Raw genomic sequence first — 17555 nt, 5'->3', positions numbered from 1 at the left:
CTACACAAACACATTTTATCCAGTTGCCAAAATCCTACCATAACTCATTTTATTCTATTACATGAATCCCTCACAAAATCATTTTATTTTTTATATCAATCCTACCCTAAACCATTTATTCCATTACAATAATCCTACATTAACCCATTTTATTCCAATGCACTAATACTAGCATCTTTTACTCAATTACACTAATCATATCCTAATTCATTTTATTTTATTACACTAATCATACCATACCATTTTATTCCATTCACTAATCCTATTGTAACTCATTTTCTTCCAATACACTAATCCTACCCAATCAATTTCATTCTATAACATTAATCCTACCCAAAGTAATTATTCTATTCCCCAAATTCTGTTGTAAACTATTTAATTCTGTGGCACTAAGTCTACCCTAACCCATTTTATTCCAATACACTAATCCTACCCAATCAATTTCATTCTATAACATTAATCCTACCCAAAGTAATTATTCTATTCCACGAATTCTGTTGTAAACTATTTAATTCTGTGGCACTAAGTCTACCCTAACCCATTTTATTCCAATACACTAATCCTACCCAATCAATTTCATTCTTTTACTCTCATACTACCTTAAATCATTTTATTCTGTTTCACTGATCCTATCATAATGCATTTCATTCCATTAACCTGACAAACGTTGGAATTTTTTGAGGAGATTATACGTAGTATAGATGAAAGGGATGAAAAGGATATTGTATATTTGGACCTTCAGAAGGCCTTTGACAAGGTGCCACACATGAGGCTGCTTATCAAGCTAAGAGCCCTTGGTATTACAGGAAAGTTACTGGCATGGTTTGAGCATTGGCTGATTGGTAGGAGGCAGCGACTAAGAATAAAAGGATCCTTTTCCTGTTCCTGCCAGATACTAGTGACTAGTGGTGTTCCGCAAAGACTGGAGTTGGGACCGCTTCTTTTTATGGAGTATGTCAATGATTTAGATGATGGAATAGATGACTTTGTTGCCAAGTTTGAAGATGATACAAAGATTGGTGCAGGTAGAGTTGTGGAAACAGCTGCAGGAGGACTTATGGGCAAGAAAGTGGCAAATGAAATACAAGGTTGGAAAATGCCAAAAATCTGAGATGCAAAAGGACTTGAGAGTCCTTATGCAGAACACCCTAAAGGTTAACTTACAGGTGGTGAGGAAGGCAAAGGCAAAGTTAGCATTCATTTCAAGAGGTCTAGAATACAAAAGTAGGGATGTGATGCTGAGGCTTTATAAGGCACTGGTAAGCCCTCACCTTGAGTATTCTGAACAGTTTTGGCATCCTCATCTAAGAAATGATATGCTGGCATGTGAGATGGTTCAGAGAAGGTTCACAAGGATGATTCCAGGAATGAAAGGGTTATCATGTGAAGAACATTTGCTAGCTCTGCGTTTGTCTCTGGGATTTAGAAGGATGAGGGAGAATCTCATTGAAACCTTTCAAATATTGGATGACCTGGACAGAGCAGATTTGGAAAGGATGTTTCCCATCGTGGAGGAGTCTAGGACAAGAGAGCACAGCAACATGTTAGAGGGATGTCCATTTAAAAGAGAGATGCAGATAAATTTCTTTAGCCAGAGGGTGGTGAATTTGGGAGGCAGCTGTGAAAGCCAGGTCATTGGGTGTATTTAAGAAAGGTTAATAAGTTCTTGATTGGGCTTGGCATCAAAGGTTATGGGGAGAAGGCCAGGGAGTGGTACTGAGGGGGGGGGGAAAAAATCAGCCATGATTGACCAGACTCAATGAGCCAAATGGCCAATGCTGCTCCAATGTCTTATGGTCTTAAAACCCATTGTGTTCCATTACACAAATCTTAATGTAACCCATTTTATTCCATTACACTAATCCTACCCTAACCCATTGTATTCAATTATACTAATCCTACATGAAACCATTTTATTCCATTACATTAATCCTACTGCAATTCATTTTGTTCTATTAGAATAAACCTACACCAACCCACATTATTCCATTATAAAAATGCTACCCTAACCCATCTTATTTCATCACACTAATCCTACCCAAACCATATATTCCATTACACTAATCCTCCAATAAACCTTTATATTCCATTACAATAATCCTACCCAACCCATTCCATTACTCTTAATCCTATCGTAACCCATTTTATTCCATTACACTAATTGCATCCTAACCCATAATTCCATTACAGTAATCATACCCAACCCATATATTCCATTACTCTTAATCCTAACCTATTTTATTACATTGCACTAATCCCAGTGTAACCTATTTTATGCCATCACACCAATCGCGTGCTCGCCCATTTTGTTGTATTAGACCAATCCTACTCCAATCCATATATGCCAATATACTAATCCTACATAACCCATTTTATTCCATTACTCTAATCTTACCCTAACCCATTTGTGCCATTACACTAATCCTACCCAAAAAATGTTTATTCTATTACATGAATCCGACACTAAATCATTTTATTCTATTACATTAGTCCTACTCAAACCCATTTAGTTCCATTACACTAATCATCCCATTAACCCATTTTATTCCATTACACTAACCCTAACATAACCCATTTTATTCTATTCACTAATCCAACCCCATCTATAACCAAAAGGATACGATGTCTTTTAAGGGCTTTTGGATAGGTACATGGAGCTTCAAAAAATAGAGGGCTATGGGTAACCCTAGTAATTTCTAAGGTAGGGACATGTTCAGCACAACTTTGTGGGCCGAAGGGCCTGTATTGTGCTATAGGTTTTCTGTTTCTATTTAACTCATTTATTACATTACACTAATCCTATCCTAACTCATTTTATTTCATTACACTAAGGCCATGATAATCAGTTTTCTATACAAATCCATTTAATTCCATTGCAGTAATCCCTTCCAATCCAGTTTACTCCATTACACTAAGCCTACCCAACCAATTTCAAGCCATTCCACTAATCCATTATACTAAACCATTGCACTAATCCTACCCTAAACCATTTTACTCCATTATGCTAATCCTACATGAACCCGTTTTATTCCATTACACTGATCCTAGAGTTATTTTATTACATTACATTAATCCTACCCTAAACCATTTTATAACATTACAATAATCATACACTAACCCATTTTATTGAATTACACTAATCATACCCAAGCCATTTTATTCTATTACATGAATCCTTCTCTAAACTATTTTACTATATTACAATAATCTTATACTAACCCATTTTATTCAATTACAATAATCCTACCCTAAACTATGATATTCCATTACACTAATCTTACAACCTGTTTTATTCCATTATAATAACCCTAAAATAACCTGTTTTATTCAATTACACAAATTCTAGGATAACCCATTTTTTCCATTACTTTAATACTATCCCAAGTGATTTTATATCATTTTATTCCATTACATGAAACCTAACCTAACACAGTTTATTCTATTTACTAATTGGACCCCAAACCATTTATTCCATTACACTAAGACTACTCTAATCCATATTTTCCACAGCACTAATCCTACCCCAACTCATTTTATTCTATTTCTCTAATCCCTCACTAAACCATTTTATTTCATTAGACCAATCCTACCCTAATCCATTTTATTCCATTACTGTAATCATACCTTACCAATTTTCTTTCACTAAACTAACCCATTTTATTCCATTACAATAATCTTGCACTAACATATTTTATTCCATTACAGCAAAACTACCCAACCTATTCTATTCCATTGCATAAATCCTACCCAAAGAATATATTTCATTACACTACTCTAACACTAACCAATTTCATTCCAATAATCCTAGGCAAGCCATTTAATTCCTTTACACTAATATACTAAGCAATTTTAAACAATTTTATTCTATTTACTAATGTAACTCCAACCCATTTAATCCATTTCACTAATCCCATCCTAACCCATTTTATTCCATTACACTGATACAGCCTAAACCATATATTACATTAACTCATTGAAAACTACTGAATAGTGAAAGGAATAGAAAGGGTGAAAATGAAGAGGATGTTTCCTATAATGGGGTTATTGAGAACTGGTGGGAACAGCCTCAAAATTGAGAGGCGGTCTTTTAGAACAGAGAGTAGTGAATCTGTGGAATGCTCTACCACAGATTGCGGGGGAGGCTAAATCTGTAGATATATTTAAGGTGGAAGTTGATAGTTTCCTGATCAGTGGGGACATCAAAGGATATGGCGAAAAGGCAGGTGTATGGTTTGAATGGCCTAATTCTGCTCCTATGTTTATGGTCTTATTAAACATACCCTACAATAAACTATTATATTCTATTATTTTTTTTAATGAGCTGGATGTGGGGATAGAAGGGTGGGTTGGCAAGTTTGCAGACGACACAAAGGTTGGTGGTGTTGTAGATAGTGTAGAGGATTGTCGAAGATTGCAGATAGACATTAATAGGATGCAGAAGTGGGCTGAGAAGTGGCAGATGGAGTTCAACACGGAGAAGTGTGAGGTGGTACACTTTGGAAGGACAAACTCCAAGGCAGAGTACAAAGTAAATGGCAGGATACTTAGCAGTGTGGAGGAGCAGAGGGATCTGGGGGTACATGTCCACAGATCCCTGAAAGTTGCCTCACAGGTAGATAGGGTAGTTAAGGAAGCCTATGTGGTGTTAGCTTTCATAAGCCAAGGGATAGAGTTTAAGAGACGCAATGTAATGATGCAGCTCTATAAAACTCTAGTTAGGCCACACTTGGAGTGCTGTGTCCAGTTCTGGTCGCCTCACTATAGGAAGGATGTAGAAGCATTCGAAAGGGTACAGAGGAGATTTACCAGGATGCTGCCTGTTTTAGAGAGTATGGATTATGATCAGAGATTAAGGGAGCTAGGGACAGACTCTTTGGAGAGGAGGAGGATGAGAGGAGACATGAGAGGTGTACAAGATATTAAGAGGAATAGGCAGACTGGACAGCCAGCACTTCTTCCCCAGGGCACCACAGCTCAGTACAAGAGGACATGGCTTTAAGGTAAAGGGAGAGAAGTTCAAGGGGGATATTAGAGGAAACTTTTTCACTCAGAGTGGTTGGTGGATGGAATGCACTGCCTGAGTCAGTGGTGAAGGCAGATACACTAGTGAAGTTTAAGAGACTACCAGACAGGTATATGGAGGAATTTAAGGTGGGGGGTTATATGGGAGGCAGGGATAGAGGGTCAGCACAACATTGTGGGCCGAAGGGCCTGTAATGTGCTGTACTGCTCTATGTTCTATTACTATAATCCCACCCAACCAATTTATTCCATTATACTAATCATATCATAACCTATTTTATTGCATTACATGAACCCTGTCCTAACCATTTTACTCCATTACACTAAATCCTGCCATAACCCATTTTATGCCATTATACTAAACCCATAATAACATTTATTCCATAACTCTAATCCTGTCCTAACCTATTTTATTCCATTACACTGACCCTATGATAACCCAATTAATTCTCTTCCCTAATCTTTCCCTTATCCATTTGCATTACACTAATCCTACCCTAAACCATTTATTCCATTACACTAATCCTATCATAGCCCATTTCATTCCATTAGTAATCCCATCACAACTTTTATTCAATTATTCCAGACCATAATATTCCATTATACTAATGCTACATTAACCCAGTTATACTATAACACTAATAATACCCGAACCCATATTATTCCATAGCACAAATCCTACCCTAAATCATTTTATTCCATTACAATAATTCTACACTAACATATTTTGTTCCACTACACCAATCCTACTCAACCCATTTTATTCCATTACACTAACGCTATACAAACAATATTCTATTATGCTAATCCAACACTAACCATTTTATTCCATTATAATAATCCTACCCATCCTATTTCAATCCATTACACTAATCCTACCCAACCCATTTATTCAAAGCACAAATCCTATCATCTCATTTTATTCCAATACACTAATCCTAACCAAACCATATATTACATTACACTAATCCTACAATAAACTAAATACATTACAATAATCCTGCCAACCCATTTTATTTTTTACAATAATCCTACACTAACTTTATTCCAGTAAACTAATCTTACACTAATACATTTTATTGCATTACACTAATACTGTTGTAACACATTTTATTCCGTTGCACTAATCATATCCTAATTGATTTTATTCCATTACTCTGATCCTACCCAAAGCTTATATTAGATTACACTAATCCTACAATAAACCATTAACTTCCATTACCCATTTTATTCCATTACACTAATCCTAAACCGTAACCCATTTTATTCTATAATAATTACCCATTTCATTCGATTACTCTAATCCTCCCCAATCAATTTTAGTCTATTAAACTAATCATACCATAAACTATGTTATTCCATTACACTAAACTTATTGTAACACAATATTCTCCATTACACTAATTCTACCCTAACCCACTTTATTCCATTACAGAAATCCAACACTAAATCATTTCACGGCATTACATTACTAATACCCCAATCGATTTTATTCCATTACACTAATCCTACCCTGACCCACTGTATTCGATGACAATAATCATACACTAACAATTTATTCCACTATACTAATACTACCCAACCCATTTTATTCCATTGTAGTAATCCTATCTTAGCCCATTTTATTCCATTACACTAATCCTCCCATAACTTATTTTAGTCCATTACATTAGTCCTACTCTAACTCATTTTATTCAACTGCATTAATACTGCATTAATCCTACCCCCAAAAAATCATCTTATTTCACTAAGCCTTTAGTAACCCATGTTAATCCATTGCACAAAACCAATCGTAACACACTTTATTCCATTACACTAATCCTGTTGTAACCCATTGATGCCATTATACTAATCCTACCCCAATCCATTTTATTCCATTACATCAATCTTACAATAAATTAATTTATTCCATTACATTAATCTTATTACAAACCATTTTATACCATTACAATAATCCTACACTAACCCATTTTATACCATTACAATAATCCTACATTAACCCATTTTATTCCATTACATTAAACCTACCCAAATAATATATTCCATTGCACTAATCCTACACTAAACCATTTATTCCATTAAATTAGTCATTTCCTAAGCCATTATAAACCTATGATACTTTATTCCAATGCCCTAATCCTACCCTAAACAACTTATTCTATTACAATACCCCTACACTAACTCATTTATTCCATTGCACTAATCCTCCCTAACCCATTTTATTTCATTACACTTATGATAACCAAAGAATATATTCCATTATACTGTTCCTACACTAGCCAATTTCAGTCCATTGCAATAATCATACCCAACCCATTTTAATCCATTACACGAATCCTATCCTCAACCCATTTTATTCCCTTACACTAATCCTACAGTAACCTGTTTTATTCAGTTTCAGTAATCCTACACTAATTCATTTTGTTCCATTACAATAATTCTATTTTAACTCATTTACTCCAATACACTAATCCTACCTAAACCATTTTATTCCATTACAATACTCCTACACTAACTCACTTTATTCCAATACACTAATCCTACCTAACCCATTTTATTCCATTACATTTACCCTATCCACACAATATATTCTATTATACTGTTCCTACATTTTCATCCCATTACAATAATCCTATCCAACTGATTTTAATCCATTGCACCAAACCTATCGTAACACTAATCCCATCGTAACCCATTCATTCCAACACACTAATCCTACCTTAAACCCTCTTATTCCATTCCATTAATCCAACACTAACACATTCTATTCCATTACACCAATCTTACCCAACCTATTTTGTTCCATTGCATTAATCCTACCCAGACAATATATTCTATTACACTAATCCAATGCCAAAGAATTTCATTCCATTACAAAAATACTACCTGTCATTTTATTCCATTTCATGAATCCTACTCTGATCAATTTAATTCCATTACACTAATCTCATCCTAACCCATTTTATTCCTTTACACCAATCCTATCCTAACCCATTTTATTCTATTACAGTAATTTTACCCAAACTTATTCCATTACACCAATCCTAACCAAACTATGTTACATTACACTAATCCAGCAATAAACTACTATAACCCATTAAAATAATCCTACCCAACCCATTGTATGCTATTACCCTAATCCTATCCTAACCAAATTTATTGCATTGCTACTAATCCTACCCTATCTCATTTTGTTCCACACTAATCCTATTCTAACCCTTTTTATTATATTACAGTAATCTTATCCTAACTTCTTTTAGTCCATTACACTAATTCTATTCTAACCCATTTATTCCATTACACCAATGCTATCCTAACCCATTTTATTCCATTACGCTAATCCTATTTTAACCTTTTTATTGCATTAAGCCTATCCTAATCCATTTTATTTGATTACACTAATCTTATTCCATCTCATTTTATTCTCCCCACATTACCGTATGTTGCAATTCTAGTATTCAACTACATAATGACCAAATTATAGAGGCAACTGACATTGCAATCTGAATACTTTTGAATTGTGTGATGAAAACAACATGGTTAGAAAGAGAATCTGTATTACTATGTTTCTTTAGCTTTTTTATTATTTATGTTTTGAATTTATGTTTTCTCTCATGCTTATTTTGCATCAGGTGATTTGTGCTTCTGGTGATGCTGCAGTGAACACAGACTTTAACTCTGCACACACAAACTTCACACAGATAACACCGTTGGTCAAGATTGAATTCAGGTCACTGGGTCTGTGAATCAGCAGCTGTACGATCTGTGAAATTGTACCAGATTGTACCAGTAAACCTTTGAAAGTCTCTATTCCAGAGATTCACTTAAAAGATTCTTGGAGGAGACAACAGATTTTTTGTCTATCAGGAGAGTCAAGGGTATCAAGAAAAGACAGGATAAAAACAGTTAAAATCTTCTTTGCCAGACTCCCTTGTATGTAGGTAGAAAGTTGCTTGGTGATTGAATTGTTCAAGAAACAGGTGATGTTGTAGGACTAAATTTATCTACTTTACCACCATAGTGAAGTGCTGCAAACTCAAGCCCATGTGTTTTAGGATTATGGTAAAATATACTGCCCTGCAATCAATAATTTGACAATGCAGACAAGTTTAGTTCTCTTACTTTTGTGAAAATGAGTATTCGGGTCTTCTTGCTTCATACAATTTCTTGTGTTGTCTTATCAGTCATACAGTAAGTGAGAGACAGTTAACTGAAACACGTTGTTTTGACCAACATATTGGTTCGAAGTACAACAGCTCTGACAGCTTTCCAGGAGAGCAGTTATCGTCTTGTTCAACATTTCTCTTGATGGTTCAGCAATCAGCAAAATTAAATTTGTCTATTCCACAGTCAAATCAATATACTTAGCCTAACATTTCAGGCTGCAGATTGAAATTGAAACTGTAATCTTGCCTTTAGTGGTTGAAATGCAATTTAATTTTCAATTGAAATTTTCAAGGTGGATTGATGGATCTCTGTTGGGTTAGAGAGTCTGGGGACTTGGAACACAGGCAAGTCAGTGGAGCATAGACACAGATTGAGCATGATCTAATAAAACAGTGGAACAAGCTTGTAGTTTGCATTCTTATGATGCACCCACCATTGGTCTTTCAGAAGAGAACTTTTCATATCCAAGAATCTTGACAGGTGCACAAACTGTTCACAAACCCTAGCCCATATTGTCATGATTTTTAGAATAACATCTGCATTTGTAAATGGATGACAATATTTATCATTTAACTTCTCTTTCAATTCAGAATCAGAATTCATATAACTGACATCTGTTGTGAAGTCTAGTTATGTAGCAGCACTACATTACAATACATAATAATAAAAACTGTGAATTCCAGTAAGAAGTGTATGTGTGAATGCTACTGAATGAAAATGGTTAAGGCAGCTCACTTTGCTCTTCCTGGGCACTGGCTTGATTGTTGCCCTTTTGAAAAGCAGGTGGGAACTTCTGACCGTAGCCATCAGAGATTGAACATTTGGTTTGATGGATCCACATCCGCCATTTGGTTATCACAGGTTTTCAGAGTCTCTGCCAGGTACCCCATTGCCTTCAGGAACCTGATGCCTAAGAGTTCACCCTCCTGAAATTCAATCTGACATCAGCCTCCAAGACGCAGACATGTCAGTGTGAGAATGGGAAGTAGAATTGAAATGGGTGGCCATGGGAAATCTTAGTTCTTGCAACAGATGGAGTGGAGCTACTCAATCAAATGATGTCTTAATCTGCGACAGGTCTCACCGACATAAAGAAAGCAACACTGGAAGCAATAAATTACTTTGTAAAGCTCTCAGGTGAAGTGATACCTCAACTGGAATGACTGGTTAGGGCTCTGAATGGTTGTGAGGGGAAAGGTGTAGCACTTAGCATGGTTACATGCGTAGATTCCACCATGGAGACGCAATGGGATGAAAGTGGACAAGGGAGCTGTGATGAGAGCAATTACTGCAGAAAGTGTGGGGAGGGGAAGATGTGCTTGGTGGTGGGACTCTGTTGGAGATGACGGATGTTGTCGCTATTGATGTTTTGAACGTGGAGGTTTGTAAGGTGAGAGGTGAAGGTAAGGGGACCCTACCCCTGTTATGCTGAAAAGGGGGTGGGATGAAGGCAGGTATGTGGGAAATAGATAGCATACAGGTGAGAGAAGCATTGACAGTGGTGGAGGCAAACCCTGATTTCTGGGACGTTCTGGAATGGAAAACTCATCTTAAGAACAGATGTAGCCTTCCAGTCCAGGACATCTGGGATGTCTTCCTTTTTCAGAAAATGGGACTGCCCATCCCAACTGCTTGGTTAAGCAAGTGTGCCTGTCATCTAGCTAGGCATATTACAGGCTTCTGCACTCAATATCAAATTCTCCAAATTTAGGAAACTCATTTTCTTTCCCTGTGTCAGAACCGGCTATTTCTTCTGGCCATCCGTCTGTGATGTTAACTCAGTTTGCTGTCTCCATTAGAACACATGTATCCCTCTATTTGCAATGATAACACTTCTTCCTTTCTGCATTACTCATATACTAACCTATTTACCTATTTTAATAGCCATATATACCTATTTGACTAGAAAACCCATATGCTTCTGACACACAGATACTCACTGTGCCCTTGACATCCTTCCCCCTCATTACTGTAACTTAAAAATATTTTATCTGTTTCACAGTCCTGATGAAGGGTTTTCAAACAGTTTCTCTTTTCTGTAGATGGAACCTAACCTGCTGAGTGTTTAGAGTATTTTCTGTTTATTTCATCAGCAGTTTCTTTGATTTTCATTGTATGCACTTGAACAAAGTCTTCCGTAGACTCAACAGTATGGCGTGCAGTTTCAAACTCTTCATTACAGAGAAAGAGACTGAAAGAAGAGGGGCCACTCAGTGTACGCTCACTAATATATACACTAACAAGGTGTAAAAATCATTGTTTCACTGCTAGTTTAGGTAATGTTGTTAAATCTGCTGTTTCAAGCTATTCGTTATGTCAACGCACATAACTGTTTGCACATGAGCTTATCTTTATTTTATTGTTTTGGTGCCAATTAATTTACTGTGTACTTCCAACTGTTTCTGCTTTTTATTTCATTTTGTTTATAAGCAAAATGACTTTTGTCATGGAGTCATAGAAACAGGTCCTTTGTCCTGAATAATCTATGCCAACCAAGATTCCTGTAAAAACCACTTCCACTGGCAGATCAGTCTATGTAAGCACAATGTTCCAGATAAAAAGGTTGCCTCTTAGGTCCCTATTAAGTACATTGCCCTCTCACATTAATCCTATGCCACTGAGTTCCTGATTCCCCAGCCCTGGGAAAAATGTGCACATTCACCCTACTTATGCCCCTCATAATCTTATACACTCTTATAAAATCATTCCTCTTTCTCTTGTGCTTCAATGAATAAACTCTCAACCTGCTCAACCTCTCTTTATAACCCAGTCTCTTGATTTCTGGCAACATGACTGTAAATCTCCTTTGCAATCATTCGAGCTTAATAGCATCTTTCCTAATGCATGGCGAATAAAACTGAACACAATATTCCAAATGCAGCCTCACCAATTTCTTGTACAGCTGCAGCATCTTTTATGTTCATTTAGCAGAAGGATAAAAGCCAGCAAGTTGAAAGCCTACTTCCTTACCCTATCTATGTGCCGTGACACTTTCAGAGAACCATGTACTTGTACTCCCAGGTTCATTGGTTCTACAAAACACCGTGCTCTTAAAATGGAGTCCAAATCCTCCTTTGGAGCATTTGAATGTTACTGGACCTCAGCCTTGTGTTCAGTGGGAAATTAAGCAAGATTAAATTTATGCCAAGATAAAGCCCTCTAATGATGTTTTCAGAACCTCATTTGATTTAACAGCTTCATTGATAGTTATCTCAATGTGTCTTCACTCAGATTGGGACTGTTTTTTTTTAAAAAAACGTTCAAAGCAGTGAATCATTCCTCCTTAACAACAACTGCAAACCTAGTCTTGAGTAGTGGGATACCACTTCTGCAGTATTACTATGACATTTTTAGTTCGGGCCCCATTTGGTTCATAGTTCACTCCACATAACTTCACAACCATCCCAAGATTGAATTCAATTCAAAACCTTCCAAATTTTACATAGCAGATCAAAGCTGAAAGGCTTACTGTTGTTCAGAGATTAGATACTTATTCTTGAAAGGATTTTGCCTGAGTGTTTAATATGAGGTTATCAGCAAAGGCAAATTCATTCAAAAATAACATTGCTTGTCGAAATATTGACGAATTTCAGATAAAGATGATTCTCATATGGGATACGGCTGCTTAGGGGGCTTGGTTTCTTCTCTTCTTCTGACAGAGCATCCTACATTGATCCGTTGCCCAAAGTATCCACAAAATATACATAAAACAGCCTCGCGCAAGGGAGCAGGTGAGAAATTCCTGCTTAATAGCAATATTGAAGTGGAGGCTCAAGAAATGAGATACAGATCAAGGTAGGTGTAGAAGCCAGTCCTGAAATTCATCACAATCACTTGCTCAGAGCAGATTCTATGTGAAACAAAATCCATTTGTTCTTGCAGGGCAGATTCACACTGATCCGATTAAAACCAGCAGGTGATGTTTATTGCTTCAAGATTGTTACAGTTTATTTGCTTTGTGTTGTGGTGTGTGCTCTCTGTGATATAACACGTGCTCTCTTTGTTGCATTGGAGACATGAGAGATTCTGCAGATGCTGGAAATCATGAACAACAAACACAAAATACTGGAGGATCTCAGATTTTTAGGAGCAATATGCATATTAAGGACAATGCTTTTGCTATAAGAGGCATTTTTCAGGATATTAACTACTTTAGACCTTAATAGATCTAACAAAATCGAAGCCCTGTTCATGATACTAGTCTGATACTGTGCATGAAACCCAGAAGTACCTTCTGCACGCACAACCTGTCATTAAAATTTAATTCGAATTTACATTTCAGGATGTATATTGTATACATTTCTCTGACATTAAATATATCTTTGAGAAGCACCTACAACCCACTCAGCATTCAAGCTGACCAAATCAGGTAAAACACAATTATGTACATAATAATAAGTTGCAATATATTATTACATTGTACCAAAGTAAATTATATCTAACCTGCAAATGCCTGTAGTGGAAGTGATTAAAGATGATTGGATGATGCAGTACATGGTTTAGCAATTTCCATTTTTATTCCAAGGAGTGACACGCTAATTCTAAAGGTGGCTCACTCCTATGGATCTCACAGTAGGAAATGAAGACCCACTATACACTGATAGAGTCATAGAAAGAGACATAATATAGAAACATGAAGTTCAGTTTACCAAGTCTACAACAAACATCAAGCACCATTTACACAAATCGTACATCCATCCCCATATTTTCATCAATTCCCCCCAGGGCACAGTGGGCTGAATGGCCTCCTTCCATGCTGCATTCTTTAAGCTTCTAGTACTGAGCTACCCAGGTGTGAGTCTCACGCACCAACCCACACCGTCTTTTGAGCTTGAGAAGAAAGTGGAGCAGGCAGAGGAAGCCGAACGTGCCTGAGCTCAGGACTGCTCTACCTGCTGCACCACTCTCCAACGCGTGGAAGGAGCAATCAAAAGTTGTCAATCACAGGTTTACAGTAACAAATGAGGCTACCATGGTTCAGTGAGAAAAAAAAAAACAATTTATAAACACTGGGAAAATGATTTAGAGTTTTTCTGGAGAAAATAAAATGAAAGCTTTACTGAAGAATTACTGGAGTGTAGGGAGAGACTGGCTGACATGGATAAATACAAAAATGACACTAATACTGATACTAAGCAAGCGGCATGGATAAACAAATTGACAAGAGTTTAAAGAAAAAGATTGTTTTGTAAAGGCTAAAAACAGTTAAAAAGAAAAACTGTAAAACAAAATAATCAGGTAATATAAAAAGAAAGAAATGAAAAATCCAGGATAAGAGCAGGGCCACAGAGATATACATGAGTTATTGATGACAAGATGGTAACGATATTAAATAATTATCAGCCACTTCAATGTAGAAGGCAAAATGGTAGCTCTGAGAATAAGAGGAATCAAAAGTAATATAAAGCAATTTAAGAAAAGATGATTGATACACTTAGTGAGGATGAAGCCCCTGGAAATACACAGACAACACATTCATTAGAAATGGGAGATGTGCCAGGGAACTAGTGAACAATTAATGTGATTCCATTCTATAAAGATGGGATCCAGAGATCAATTAGCTAAATGTTGGTGGTGGGAAAGATAATGGAACCTTTAGTACTTTTAGTTAAAGCTGTATTAGGAAAAACATAGATGAAAACATAATAAAAAAAACTGACAGATTCCAATGGGAAAGTCATGCTTGATCAGCTTCATTGATTTCTCTACAGCAATAAAGCCAAAGGCCGATAAGAGTAATACGGTGAATGTAATATACTTGGATTTCCAAAGAAAACTGATGATAAGAGACTGAAGGTCAGGATGTCTAGAGTCAGAAAAAGTAGCAGCGTGGAGAGCAAGTTGGCTACAAAACTCATAGAAACAAAAAGACATAAAATGCGTCTTTTTTAACCAGTATTGGTATTGGGACCTTTGTTGTTTACCTTTAAGGAAAGTAATTTTGACAGGGGATTCAGAAGTACAAATTCAAAATTTGTTCAGGTTAGGTGTGCAAATAACTACAGCAACTTACAGGAATATATTAATAATCTTGCTGAACAAGAATATAATTGGCAAGTTAATGTCAATATAAATAAATGTGAGGTAGTTTATCCAAGTAGATGAAAAGGTAGAGATGGTAAAGTGGGAAATTATGTTTTTCAGTGATTTTGACCATGGGATTGAGAGTTATAGATAAACAGTTCATGAAAACTGACATTTATATTGGTGTCAAATATAAGTAAACTAATATAATTGACTTTCAGTGATGTTAAACTTAAAAAATGTTAAATGTATTGAATCTTGGACAGAATACACCTGAAATAATATATGCAGAATTGTGTGATAGAAATGAAGTATAAGAGATGAAGCAAAAAGGATTTACGACATAGATTGAACACAGGGATTAGAGATTCTTCTGGAAAAGAGAGATTGAGAGGTGATGTTGTAAGACCATGAAAGGTTTTTCAATTGTGAGTTAGGTCAAAAATACAGAAAACAGGAAAATCTAGTTGGGAATTCAAAAAAAAAGCTTCATTGTCCTGGGAATGGTTAGAAAACTCTGAAGAAGACAGACCATAAGATATAGGAGCAGAAGTAGGCCATTCGGCCCATTGAGTCTGCTCTGCCATTCAATCATGGGCTGATCCATTTCATCCAGTCATCCCCACTCCCGTCTTCTCCCCATACCCTTTGATGCCCTGGCTAATCAAGAACCTATCTATCTCTGCCTTAAATACACCCAATGACTTGGCCTCCACAGCCACCCGTGGCAAAAAATTCCACAGATTTACCACCCTCTGACTAATTTCTCCACACCTCTGTTCTAAAAGGACATCCTTCAATCCTGAAGTTGTGCCCTCTTGTCCTAGAATCCCCTACCATGAGAAATAACTTTGCCATATCTAACCTGTTCAGGCCTTTTAATATTTGGAATGTTTCTATGAGATCCCCCCTCATTCTTCTGAACTCCAGGGAATACAGCCCAAGAGCTGCCAGACATTCCTCACAGTGTAATTCTCTCATTTCTGGAATCATTCTTGTGTATCTTCTCTGAACCCTCTCCAATGTCAGTATATCCTTTCTAAAATAAGGAGTCCAAAACTGCACACAATACTCCAAGTGTGCCTGATAGTGCCTCAACATCACATCCCAGCTCTTATTTTCTATACCTCTAGAAATGAATGTCAACATTGCATTTGCCTTCTTCACAACTAACTCAACCAGCAGGTTAACCTTTAGGGTATCTTGCACAAGGACTCCCAAATCCCTTTGCATCTCTGCATTTTGAATTCTCTCCCCATCTAAATAATAGTCTGCCCATTTATTTCTTCTACTGAAGTACATGACCACACACTTTCCAACATTGTATTTCATTTGCCACTTCTTTGCCCACTCCCCGAAACTATCTAAGTCTCTCTGCAGACTTTGTTTCCTCAACACTACCTGCTCCTCCACCTATCTTTGTATCATTGACAAATATAGCCACAAATACCTTAATACTGTAGTCCAAATCACTGATATACATCATAAAAAGTAACAGTCCCAACACTGACCCCTGTGGAACTCCACTGGTAACCAGTAGCCAGCCAGAATAGGATCCCTTTATTCCCACTTTGTTTACTGCTGATTAGACAATGCTCCATCCATGCTAGTAACTCCCCTGTAATTCACGGGCTCTTATCTTACTAAACAGCCTCATGTGCAGCACCTTGTCAAAGGCCTTCTGAAAATCCAAGTACACCATGTCCACTGCATCTCCTTTGTATACCCTCCTTGCAATTTCCTCAAAATAATTGAGTATTGGTAGACCTGATGATAAATAAGCTGAGCACATAGTAAAAATGTGTATGAAATGTTGGCTAAAAAGAGGCACACACAAAATAGTAGACCTCTGAGATTAAAGACCTGCTTCTTTACCATAAATGCTTCTGCAAGGTAAAGCATCTAAAATACCATCCATTTTCATGTCCAATGTTCAGAAAGTACATTTCGCGCACGCACGCACGCACGCACACACACACGCACTTTAGTACCAAGTTTCTCATTTGGAATATAAATGACAAGTATTTTTAGTCGAACATTAGACAATGTTGGTGGCATTATTTATCCATGATTCCAAATCTCTGACCTCTGCAACCAAGAACAAGGTCTCTAACCGTATGAGAACACCATTTGACTCGGAAATATATTACTGGACCTTGTCCTCTCTGGGTCTAAATCCTGGAAATCATTCCCCGAAATTACAGTTATTGATAAGTCACAAGTATTGTGCTGTTATGGTAATCCATCCCTACTATTTCCAAGGCCACTCTTGTTCAGGTTGCCCACAAACATCTCCTGTATCTCTATTACCTGTGGTGTATTTTGTCATGGTGATTTTTAAA

Source organism: Hypanus sabinus, chromosome 2 (genome assembly GCF_030144855.1).
Source record: "Hypanus sabinus isolate sHypSab1 chromosome 2, sHypSab1.hap1, whole genome shotgun sequence".
NCBI lineage: Eukaryota > Metazoa > Chordata > Chondrichthyes > Myliobatiformes > Dasyatidae > Hypanus > Hypanus sabinus.
Note: the sequence above shows the minus strand (reverse complement) of the source record.